Here is a 12,490-nt window from a genome sequence, read left to right on the forward strand (position 1 = left end):
GGGCCTTCTCCTTGTCGCGCCGCTCGTACTCAGCTTTCTGTTGCTCAACAAGCTGCTCGACTTTCTTGCAGTTCTGGAGATCGTGACCCTTGGTGCGGTGAATCTTACAATACTGCTTGCCAGAGCTGTCCTGCTTGTCGGCGGCCGCCACAGGCTGGGCCTCCTTGTCGGAGCCACCAGCTTTAGCTTCCTTGGCGCCACCTCCGTTGCCGGTCTGCTCGACAGCTAGCACTTCCTTGCCCTTTTTCCTTCTGTTGTTCCGGCGTCGGCCTTTCCTTGCCGGGGCGGCATCCTCACTGTCGGATCCTCCTGCTCCTGTACTCTCTCCGGGGAGCCTCCTCCCCTCTTCAACGCATGCACACTTGTCGGCCAGGGCGTAAAGCTCGCTGACGTCTCTGATTTTACACATCGCCATCTCCTCCCTCATCCTTCGGTTTCGCACGTTCTGATGGAACGTGCTGATGATCGCGGCGGGGTGGACGTCTGGGATGTTGTGCTGTACACGGCTGAATCTCTGAATGTACTTGCGCAGTGGTTCTCCTTCCTTCTGGGCGAGCAGATGAAGATCACTCTCTTGGCCATGTGGCTTGTGGCCGCCTGTAAAGGCGCCGACAAACTGATGGCATAAATCTGCCCAAGAGGAGATGGAATTGTCCGGCAAGTGCATGAGCCAGGACCTGACGTTGGGCTTGAGTACCAGCGGGAAGTAGTTGGCAAGGATCTTGTCGTCCCGTCCCCCGGCAGCCTGCACCGTGATGGTGTAGATGCTGAGAAACTCCGACGGATGTGTCTTGCCGTCGTACTTCTCCGGTACGTCTGGCTTGAAGTTCTTTGTGCTGGGCCACTGGACTTGCCGCAGCTCACGGGTGAACGCAGGACAACCTACCGCATACGGCAAATCGCCTGGTTCCCCTGGCGCATGCATGTCAACAGAGGGCCCAGCGCGCTTGTCGGATTGACGTCGTGCTTCTCTTCGGCGCTTGATGCGGGTTCGAGCGTCTTCTTGTTGTCGTTCATGGAGAACTTGGCGCTGGTCGCGACGAGCTCGTGGGTCCGACGACACGGTGGAGCCGCTGTCGGGGTGGACCCGGCGAGTCGGCGATTTTTGCCTTCGTGGTGGAGAGTGCATGGAAGTCGCACCTCCCCCGGTCTTGTTGCCATCGGCTCGCGTCCGGTTGTCCTGCCGCGGCAGCGAGGTGCTTGGTTGTCGCGCAGTGTTGCCGTTGGCAAAGCCGATGAGGCTCTGGATAGTGGCCCTCCATTCGTCGGTCTTGTCCGCCGTCGGAGGATAATCTAGGAGCAGTTGAGCTCGCGCCAGGGCTTCTGCTGGAGTGGTGGGCGGCGGAGGTGAACGGTGCGAGGAGCGGGGCGTGCTCGGACTCCTAACCACGTTAGAAGGAGCAGTGCCCCGTCCAGGCGACCGTATTTCGCTCGAGCCAGCATGTTGACGTGCATGTTGGTCTTGAGCGCCACGAGAACCACCAGCTTGATCTTGGCCCAGCGGATGTATGGCACTGCGAACGCCATGACGCTACTGGTCCCGCGCCTCCTGAGAGGGACGCGGTGCGCGCATGGACGCCAAGGTCTGTGCCGCCTTGTCCTTGGACTTGGCCGCACTGAGGGCTCCCTCGTCGACGCCCATTCTTCCGCCGGCGTCCACTCCACCACCCGTTTGCTCCAGAGGCGGTGAAAGCGACGCAGACAGAACAGCTGCCTCCGAATCCATCTTCTTCGGTGGCATGTCGATGAAGACGATGAAGATTTAGCTCGCGTGCACGCCGGATCGGGTTCGCACAATCTCGACGCCCCCTACCTGGCACGCCAGAGATGTCGGGGAGGCTGATCCACCAACACCTATGGGGACAGGGCCCCTTTCGGTTCGGAAGGGGGTGGAGGATGCACAAAGAGCGGATCGAGGCGGTACACGCGAGCGGTTTTTACCCAGCTTCGGGCCGCACGGATGCGTAAAACCCTACTGCTGCTTGTTTGTGTGTATTGGATTCTTGCTCAGGAGCGATAGACGCTGCTAGACTGAGCGTGAGAGTGTTTCTGGTGTTTCAAATGAGCCGAACTGGCCGAACCTCCGAACCCCTTCTACGTTGCGCTTGGGCCTCCTTTTATACTTTCAAGGGGTCACCGACAGGTGGCAACGTAGACTAGAAGGGTAAAAATGGAAAAGGATGCGGTAGGTGCAGCTACCGCTACTGTGGATACAGTGCACCCTACCTAACTCTGACGGCAGGGGACAAGGTCATTAAATGCCTGTCTGAGTTGCCTAAACAGTGCAAAAAGTGACCATTAGGAGCGCCACCGTTTGCCACGATGGCCTTCTCTTCATCTCCGCTTGCCACCGCGCACCCCTAGCTGCACGGCCTCCTGCCACGTGTGCTTGGGAGAGTCCTAGAGCGACACATTAGCAGGTGTGCTGGAGCGCGGGCACGAAGTGGGGGTTTCCCGCGGCAAGCTCCTTGCCGCGGTCGTCGTCTTGTCGTGTTTGGGAGCTTGTTGCTCACCGGGCCTTGCCGGGACGCAGGGCGCGTCGCGGCAAGCTTTCTTGGTATGCCTTGAGTGGCCTTCCCAGCAAGCTCCTCTTGCCGGGGTCTTGTCTCTTCCCGGCAAGACCCTCTTGCCGGGGCCTGGGTTGGCCTTCCCGGCAAGCTCCTCTTGCCGGGGCCTTGGTTTGAGTACTTTGTTCCTGAATGGTCTTCAAGGGAACCACAGAGGGTCTTGGCGGTCACCCGGCAAGCCTTGCCGCGGGGCGCTGCAACTGCCCGTGCACGAGTTCGGGATACTAGGGTACCCCTACTCTAGTACACGGACAAGCTGGTGCTGGTGAAGATGTTGATGGAGATTGACCCCCTCTCGATGAGAGGATTGGTGGTGATGATGATGGTGATGATTTCCCCCTCCCGAGGGGAAGTTTCCCCGGCAGAACAGCTCCGCCGGAGCCCTAGATTGGTTCCGCCTTGTGGCGGCGGAGTTTTGTCCCGTAAGCTTGCTTATGATTTTTTTTCCGGATGAAAGACCTCATATAGCAGAATATGGGCACCGGAGGCCTTCCGGGGAGCCCACGAGGCAGGGGGCGTGCCCAGGGGGGTAGGGCGCGCCCCACCCTCATGGACGGTGGGTGGCCCCCCTCTGGTACTTTCTTCGCCCAATATTTTTTTATATTCTGAAAATAATTCCCATGGATTTTCAGTACTTTTGGAGTTGCGCAGAATAGGTCTCTAATATTTTCTCCTTTTCCAACCTAGAATTCCAGCTGCCGGCATTCTCCCTCTTCGTGTAAACCTTATAAAATAAGAGATAATAGGCATAAGTATTGTGACATAATGTGTAATAACAGCCCATAATGCAATAAATATCGATATAAAAGCATGATGAAAAATGGACGTATCAACTCCCCCAAGCTTAGACCTCGCTTGTCCTCAAGCGGAAGCCGAAATCAAAAAATATGTCCACATGTTTAGAGATAGAGGTGTCGATAAAATAAAATACGGACATGAGGGAATAATGATCATTCTTAGAACAATATATATATATATATATATATTGTCATATGATTTCTTATGCTAAAGTAACAATTCATTCACAATTTCAAGTATGAATCAGAAACTTCATTGAGAACCAACAAACTATAATCTCAGTCATTGAAGCAATTGCAATTTATCATAACATAGCAAAGAGCCAATATAAGAGATTTTCAGCAAGTCCACATACTCAACCATCATTTAGTCTTTCACAATGGCTAACACTCACGCAATATTTATGGTTATGAAGTTTTAGTCGGACACAGAGAAAGATAGGGGCTTATAGTTTTGCCTCCCAACCTTTTACCTCAAGGGTAATGTCAACAATAATAGTTCATGAAAACTCACATCCAATTAGCTATATATATCAGGATCTTTCCAACACATTGTGCTTGCCAAATGATAAAATGTAAAAAGGAAAGGTGAAGATCACCATGACTCTTGTATGAAGTATAAGACAAGAATAAAAGATAGGCCCTTTGCAGAGGGAAGCAGAGGCTGTCATGTGCTTTTATGGTTGGATGCACAAAATCTTAATGCGAAAGAATGCCACTTTATATTGCCACTTGTGATATGGACCTTTATTATGCAGCCCGTCACTTTTATTTCTTCCATATCACAAGATCGTATAAAGCTTATTTTCTCCACACTAATAAATCATACATATTTAGAGAGAAATTTTTATTGTTTGCAACAATGACAACATACTTGAAGGATCTTACTCAATCCATAGGTAGATATGGTGGACTCTCATGGCAAAACCAGGTTTAAGGATATTTGGAAGCACAAGTAGTATTTCTACTTGGTGCATAGAATTTGGCTAGCATGAGAGGGAAAGGCAAGCTCAACATGTTGGATGATTCATGACAATATAATTTATTTCAGATGTAAGAAAACATAACCCATTACGTTGTCTTCCTTGTCCAACATCAACTCTTTAGCATGTCATATTTTAATGAGTGCTCACAATCATAAAAGATGTCCAATATAGTATATTTATATGTGAAAACCTCTCTTTCTTTATTACTTCCTATTAATTGCAACGATGACCAAAACTATGTTTGTCAACTCTCAGCAACTTTTATTCATCATACTCTTTATATGTAAGTCATTACTCTCCATAAGATCCATATGATCCCTTTATTTCTTTTTATTCTTTCTCTTTTATTTTTATTCACTCAAGATCATAGCAAGATAATCAAGCCCTTGACTCAACACTAATCTTTATTATATATATAGCTCACGGACTCGATTACATTGAAGGATCATGAAGCAAAACTCAAAACTAGATCATACTAAAACTTTATTCTACTAGATCAAGATATTACCAAAAGGATCGAACTAAGAAAAAATGGTAAAGTTAAAAGTGTGATGGTGATACGATACCGGGGCACTCCCCCAAGCTTGGCAGTTGCCAAGGGGAGTGCCCATACCCATGTGTTTATGTCTCCTTCTTCGAGGGTGGTGATGTGATATTCTTGGCGATGATGCCCTTGAGGATACGGTTCTCTTCCTTAAGCTTATTGACTTGCTGCTTGAGGTCCATTATTTCCTTACGGACCTTGCCCGTGATGGCTGACGTATACTACACAACCTTCTTCTTGTAGACGTTGTTGGGCCTCCAAGTGTAGAGGTTTGTAGGACAGTAGCAAATTTCCCTCAAGTGGATGACCTAAGGTTTATCAATCCGTAGGAGGCGTAGGATGAAGATGGTCTCTCTCAAGCAACCCTGCAACCAAATAACAAAGAGTCGCTTGTGTCCCCAACACACCCAATACAATGGTAAATTGTATAGGTGCACTAGTTCGGCGAAGAGATGGTGATACAAGTGGTATATGGATGGTAGATAAAGGTTTTCGTAATCTGAAAATATAAAACAGCAAGGTAACTAATGATAAAAGTGAGCGTAAACTGTATTGCAATGCATTGAAACAAGGCCTAGGGTTCATACTTTCACTAGTGAAAGTCCTCTCAACAATAATAACATAATTGGATCACATAACTATCCCTCAACATGCAACAAGGAGTCACTCCAAAGCCACTAATAGCGGAGAACAAATGAAGAGATTATGGTAGGGTATGAAACCACCTCAAAGTTATTCTGTCCAATCAATCCGTTGGGCTATTCCTATAAGTGTCACAAACAACCCTAGAGTTCGTACTAGAATAACACCTTAAGACACGAATCAACCAAAACCCAAATGTCACCTAGATACTCCAATGTCACATCAAGTATCCACGGGTATGATTATACGATATGCATCACACAATCTCAGATTCATCTATTCAAACCAACACAAAGTACTTCAAAGAGTGCCCCAAAGATTCTACTGGAGAGTCAAGACGAAAACGTGTACCAACCCCTATGCATAGATTCCCAAGGTCACGGAACCCGCAAGTTGATCGCCAAAACATACATCAAGTGGATTAATAGAATACCCCATTGTCACCACGGGTATCCCATGCAAGACATACATCAAGTGTTCTCAAATCCTTAAAGACTCAATCCGATAAGATAACTTCAAAGGGAAAACTCAACCCATTACAAGAGAGTAGAGGGGGAGAAATATCATAAAATCCAACTATAATAGCAAAGCTCGCGATACATTAAGATCATATCACCTCAAGAACATAAGAGAGAGAGAGAGATCAAACACATAGCTACTGGTACATACCCTCAGCCCCGAGGGAGAACTACTCCCTCCTCGTCATGGAGAGCGCCGGGATGATGAAGATGGCCACCGGAGAGGGATTCCCCCTTCGACAGGGTGCCGGAATGGGTCTAGATTGGTTTTCGGTGGCTACGGAGGCTTATGGCGGCGGAACTCCCGATCTATTGTGCTCCTCGAAGTTTTTAGGGTATATGGGTATATATGGGAGGAAGAAGTACGTGGTGGACCTACGGGCTGTCCACGAGGCAGGGGGGCGCGCCCAGGGGGGTGGACGCGCCCCCACCCTCGTGGGTAGCCCGAGACTCTCCTGGTTCAACTCCGATACTCCATGGGCTTCTTCTGGTCCAAAAATAAGTTCCGTGAAGTTTCAGTTCAATTGGACTCCATTTGATTTTCCTTTTCTACAATACTCTAAAACAAGGGGAAAACAAAAACTGGCACTGGGCTCTAGGTTAATAGGTTAGTCCCAAAAATCATATAAAATAGCATATAAATGCATATAAAACATCCAAGGTTGATAATATAATAGCATGGAACAATCAAAAATTATAGATACGTTGGAGACGTATCAGCATCCCCAAGCTTAATTCCTGCTCGTCCTCGAGTAGGTAAATGATAAAAACAGAATTTTTGATGTGGAATGCTACCTAACATATTCATCATGTATTTCTATTTATTGTAGCAAGAATATTCAGATCCATAAGATTCAAGACAAAAGTTTAATATTGACATAAAAATAATAATACTTCAAGCATACTAACTAAGCAATCATGTCTTCTCAAAATAACATGGCCAAAGAAAGTTCATCCCTACAAAATCATATAGTTTGGTCATGCTCCATTTTCGTCACACAAGAATGCTCTCATCATGCACAACCCCGATGACAAGCCAAGCAATTGTTTCATACATTGGTAATCTCAAACTTTTTTCAACTTTCACGCAATACATGAGTGTGAGCCATGGATATAGCACTATGGGTGGAATAGAATATAATGACGGGGTTATGTGGAGAAGACAAAAAGGAGAAACTCTCACATCGACGCGGCTAATCAATGGGCTAGGGAGATTCCCATCAATTGGTGTCAATGCAAGAAGTAGGGATTGCCATGCAACGGATGCACTAGAGCTATAAATGTATGAAAGCTCAACAAAAGAAACTAAGTGTGTGTGCATCCAACTTGCTTGCCCACGAAGACCTAGGGCACTTGAGGAGGCCCATGTTGGAATATACAAGCCAAGTTCTATAATGAAAATTTCCCACTAGTATATGAAAGTGACAAAACGAGAGACTCTCTATCATGAAGATCATGGTGCTACTTTGAAGCACAAGTGTGGAAAAAAGGATAGTAGCATTGTCCCTTTTATTTTTATTTTTTTATTCTTTTATTTGGCCTTTCCTTTTTTTGACCTTTCTTGGGGGGGGGGGGCAATGCTCTATTAATGATGATCATCACACTTCTATTTATTTACAACTCAAGAATTACAACTCGATACTAGAACAAAGTATGACTCTATATGAATGCCTCCGGCGGTGTACCGGGATGTGCAATGACTCAAGAGTGACATGTATGGAAGAATTATGAACAGTGGCTTTGCCACAAATACGATGTCAACTACATGATCATGCAAAGCAATATGACAATAATGAAGCATGTCATAATAAACGGAACAGTGGAAAGTTGCATGGCAATATATCTTGGAATGGCTATGGAAATGCCATAATAGGTAGGTATGGTGGCTGTTTTGAGGAAGATATAAGGAGGTTTATGTGTGAAAGAGCGTATCACATCACAGGGTTTGGATGCACCGGCGAAGTTTGCACCAACTCTCAAGGTGAGAAAGGGCAATGCACGGTGCCGAAGAGGCTAGCAATGATGGAAAGGTGAAAGTGCGTATAATCCATGGACTGAACATTAGTCATAAAGAACTCATATAATTATTGCAAAAATCTACAAGTCATCAAAAACCAAGTATTAGTGCATGCTCCTAGGGGGATAGATTGGTAGGAAAAGACCATCGCTCATCCCCGACCGCCACTCATAAGGAGGACAATCAAAGAACACCTCATGTTTCAAATTTGTTACATAACGTTTACCATACGTGCATATTACAGGACTTGCAAACTTGAACACAAGTATTTATCAAATTAAAAACTACTCAACTAGCACAACTTTGATATCACTACCTCCATGTCTCAAAACAATCATCAAGTATCAAACTTCTCTTAGTATTCAATGCACTCTATATGAAAGTTTTTATTATACCCCTCTTCGATGCCCATCATATTAGGACTAAATTCATAAACAAAGCAAATTACCATGATGTTTAGGACTCTCAAAATAATATAAGTGAAGCATGAGAGTTCATCTATTTCTACAAAATAAATCCACCGCCGTGCTCTAAAAAGATATAAGTGAAGCACTAGAGCAACAACAAACTACTCCGAAAGATATAAGTGAAGCTCAATGAGTAGTCGAATAATTATGCAACTATGTGAAGACTCTCTAACATTTAAGAATTTCAGATCTTGGTATTTTATTCAAACATCAAGCAAAAATAAATAAAATAAAATGACGTTCCAAGCAAAACACATATCATGTGGCGAATAAAAATATAGCTCCAAGTAAAGTTACCGATGAACGAAGACGAAAGAGGGGATGCCTTCTGGGGCATCCCCAAGCTTAGGCTCTTGGTTGTCCTTTAATATTACCTTGGGGTGCCTTGGGAATCCCTAATCTTAGTCTCTTGCCACTCCTTGTTCCATAATCCATCAAAACTTAACCCAAAACTTGAAAACTTCACAACACAAAACTCAAAATAGAAAATCTCGTGAGCTCCGTTAGCGAAAGAAAACAAAACACCACTACAAGGTACTGTAATGAACTCATTCTTTATTTATATAGGTGTTAAACCTACTGTATTCCAACTTCTCTATGGTTTATAAACTCTTTTATTAGCCATAGATTCATCAAAATAAGTAAACAACACATAGAAAACAGAATCTGTCAAAAACAGAACAGTTTGTGGTAATCTGTAACTAACGCAAACTTCTGGAACCCCAAAAATTCTAAGATAAATTGATGGGCGTGAGAAATTTATCTATTAATCATCTTAAAAAAGAATTAACTAAATAGCACTTTCCAAATAAAAATGGCAGCAATTCTCGTGAGCGGTAAAGTTTCTGTTTTTTTTACAGCAAGATCAACAAGACTTTCCCCAAGTCTTCCCAACGGTTCTACTTGGCACAAACACTAATTAAAACATAAAAACTCAATAATAACATAGGATAGATGATTAATTTATTACTAAATAGGAACAAAAAGCAAGGAACAAAAATAAAGTTGGGTTGCCTCCCAACAAGCATGATGATTTCAATGATGCTCACATAAAGGATAAGAATTGAAACATAAAAAGAGCATCATGAAGAATATGACTAGCACATTTAAGTCTAACCCACTTCCTATTCATAGGGATTTTGTGAGCAAACAACTTGTGGGAACAATAATCAACTATCATAGGAGGGCAAAACAAGCATAACTTCAAAACTTTAAGCACATAGAGAGGAAACTTGATGTTATTGCAATTCCTACAAGCATATGTTCCTCCCTCATAATAATTTTCAGTAGCATCATGAATGAATTCAACAATATAACCAGAACCTAAAGCATTCTTTTCATGATCTACAAGCATATAAATTTTATTACTCTCCACATAAGCAAAATTCTTCTCATTCGGAATAGTGGGAGTATCATAAGAGACTCGAATACTATAAATTGTTTCCACATTAAAAGAGTAATGTTCAGAAAAAGGGTAATCATAATCATGACAAGTTTTATAAATATAACCATCACTACTTTTTATAGCATAAGTATCATAACAATAATTATCATAAGTAGCAACTTTGTTCTCATCATAATCGATTGAAACCTCTTCCAAGATAGTGGAATCATCACTAAATAAAGTCATGACCTCTCCAATTCCACTTTCATAATTATCATAATAAGAGTCAACATCCTCCAAAATAGTGGGATCGTTACTTCCTAAAGTTGACACTCTTCCAAACCCACTTTCATCAATATAATCATCATAAGTAGGAGGCATGCTATCATCATTATAAATTTGCATATCAAAACTTGGGAGACTAAAAATATCATCTTCATTAAATGTAGCATCCGCAAGCTTGGGACCAACATTTATCGCAGCAAGTATATTCTCAAAAACATCATCTTCATCAAACATAGCATCCCCAAGCTTGGGCCTTTTCATATCATAAGCATAATCACTTTCATCATCAATAGTATGGATAGCAACAATAGTATAGCAATTATCATATTCTTCCAAGCAAGTGCCAAAAAGATTTTCAAGATCATAAGAAGTATCATTATCTTCCCAATCATAATCATCACAACAAGCAATAGGCATAACGAGATCATCATCAAGTGCATCATCTTCCACAATTATATTTTCATGAGGCACAACGGTAATAGGAGCAACATTATTTGGAGAGATATCTTTTTACCTCTCTTCCTTTTTCTTTTCTTCTTCTTCACCACATCATGTGTGGGTTCAATCCTCTTTTTGGAGCTCCTTATTAATGAGATTGGTTGAATAGAAGGCTCCTCCTCGTTACCCGATTCATCATAATAAATAATAGGAGGATATTGGGAAGTCTCTTCCCTTTCATTAGTATTCTCTTCATCCTCTATTTGTTTTCTTTTCTTTATGTAATTTGCAATATAAGGGTTTTCAATGCAATTCACCTCACAATACATATAAATTTCCTCTAGATCAAAATCAAGAAATTTATTGAGATTAAATTTGGAATACCCTCAGTTATATGTTTCATTTCTTCATAACTCAAAAGAAGACTAAGCTATTTATGATGCTCAAGGGTAATCAAGTTATCACAATTTTTGGACACGACTTGATCATGAAACAAATAGCATTCGAGCTTTAAATGACCATGTTCATTGAAAAGTTCACAAGGATGGCGATAAATATTGAATCTTTCAGCACAAACATGCAATAATTTAGTTTCTAAATGCTTATGCCTCTTGAAATATCTATCTTCCCTATTTGGTGTGTACTTGCAAACCCAATGCACTCCACAAAAATTGACATGTTTATAGGATACATTTTCATCATAACTAGTGCAATCATCATTAGTACTATGGATATTCAAGGAGTTCATACTAACAACATTGCAATCATGCTCATCATTCAAAGATTTAGTGCCAAACATTTTAATGCATTCTTCTTCTAACACTTTGGCACAATTTTCCTTTCCATCATACTCACGGAAGATATTAAAAAGATGAAGCATATGAGGCAAACTTAATTCCATTTTTTGTAATTTTCTTTTATAAACTAAACTAGTGATAAAACAAGAAACTAAAAGACTCAATTGCAAGATCTAAAGATATACCTTCAAACGCTAACCTCCCCGGCAACGACACCAGAAAAGAGCTTGATGTCTACTACACAACCTTCTTCTTGTAGACGTTGTTGGGCCTCCAAGTGCAGAGGTTTGTAGGACAGTAGCAAATTTCCCTCAAGTGGATGACCTAAGGTTTATCAATCCTTAGGAGGCCTAGGATGAAGATGGTCTCTCTCAAGCAACCCTGCAACCAAATAACAAAGAGTCTCTTGTGTCCCCAACACACCCAATACAACGGTAAATTGTATAGGTGCACTAGTTCGGCGAAGAGATGGTGATACAAGTGGTATATGGATGGTAGATAAAGGTTTTTGTAATCTGAAAATATAAAAACAGCAAGGTAACTAATGATAAAAGTGAGCATAAACGGTATTGCAATGCGTTGAAACAAGGCCTAGGGTTCATACTTTCACTAGTGCAAGTCCTCCCAACAATAATAACATAATTGGATCACATAACTATCCCTCAACATGCAATAAAGAGTCACTACAAAGCCACTAATAGCGGAGAACAAACGAAGAGATTATGGTAGGGTACGAAACCACCTCAAAGTTATTCTTTCCAATCAATCCGTTGGGCTATTCCTATAAGTGTCACAAACAGCCCTAGAGTTCGTACTAGAATAACACCTTAAGACACAAATCAACCAAAACCCTAATGTCACCTAGATACTCCAATGTCACCTCAAGTATCCGTGGGTATGATTATACGATATGCATCACACAATCTCAGATTCATCTATTCAACCAACACAAAGAACTTCAAAGAGTGCCCCAAAGATTCTACCGGAGAGTTAAGACGAAAACGTGTGCCAACCCCTATGCATAGATTCCCAAGGTCACGGAACCCGC

This window comes from Triticum aestivum, chromosome 6A (genome assembly GCF_018294505.1).
Source record: "Triticum aestivum cultivar Chinese Spring chromosome 6A, IWGSC CS RefSeq v2.1, whole genome shotgun sequence".
Taxonomy (NCBI): domain Eukaryota; kingdom Viridiplantae; phylum Streptophyta; class Magnoliopsida; order Poales; family Poaceae; genus Triticum; species Triticum aestivum.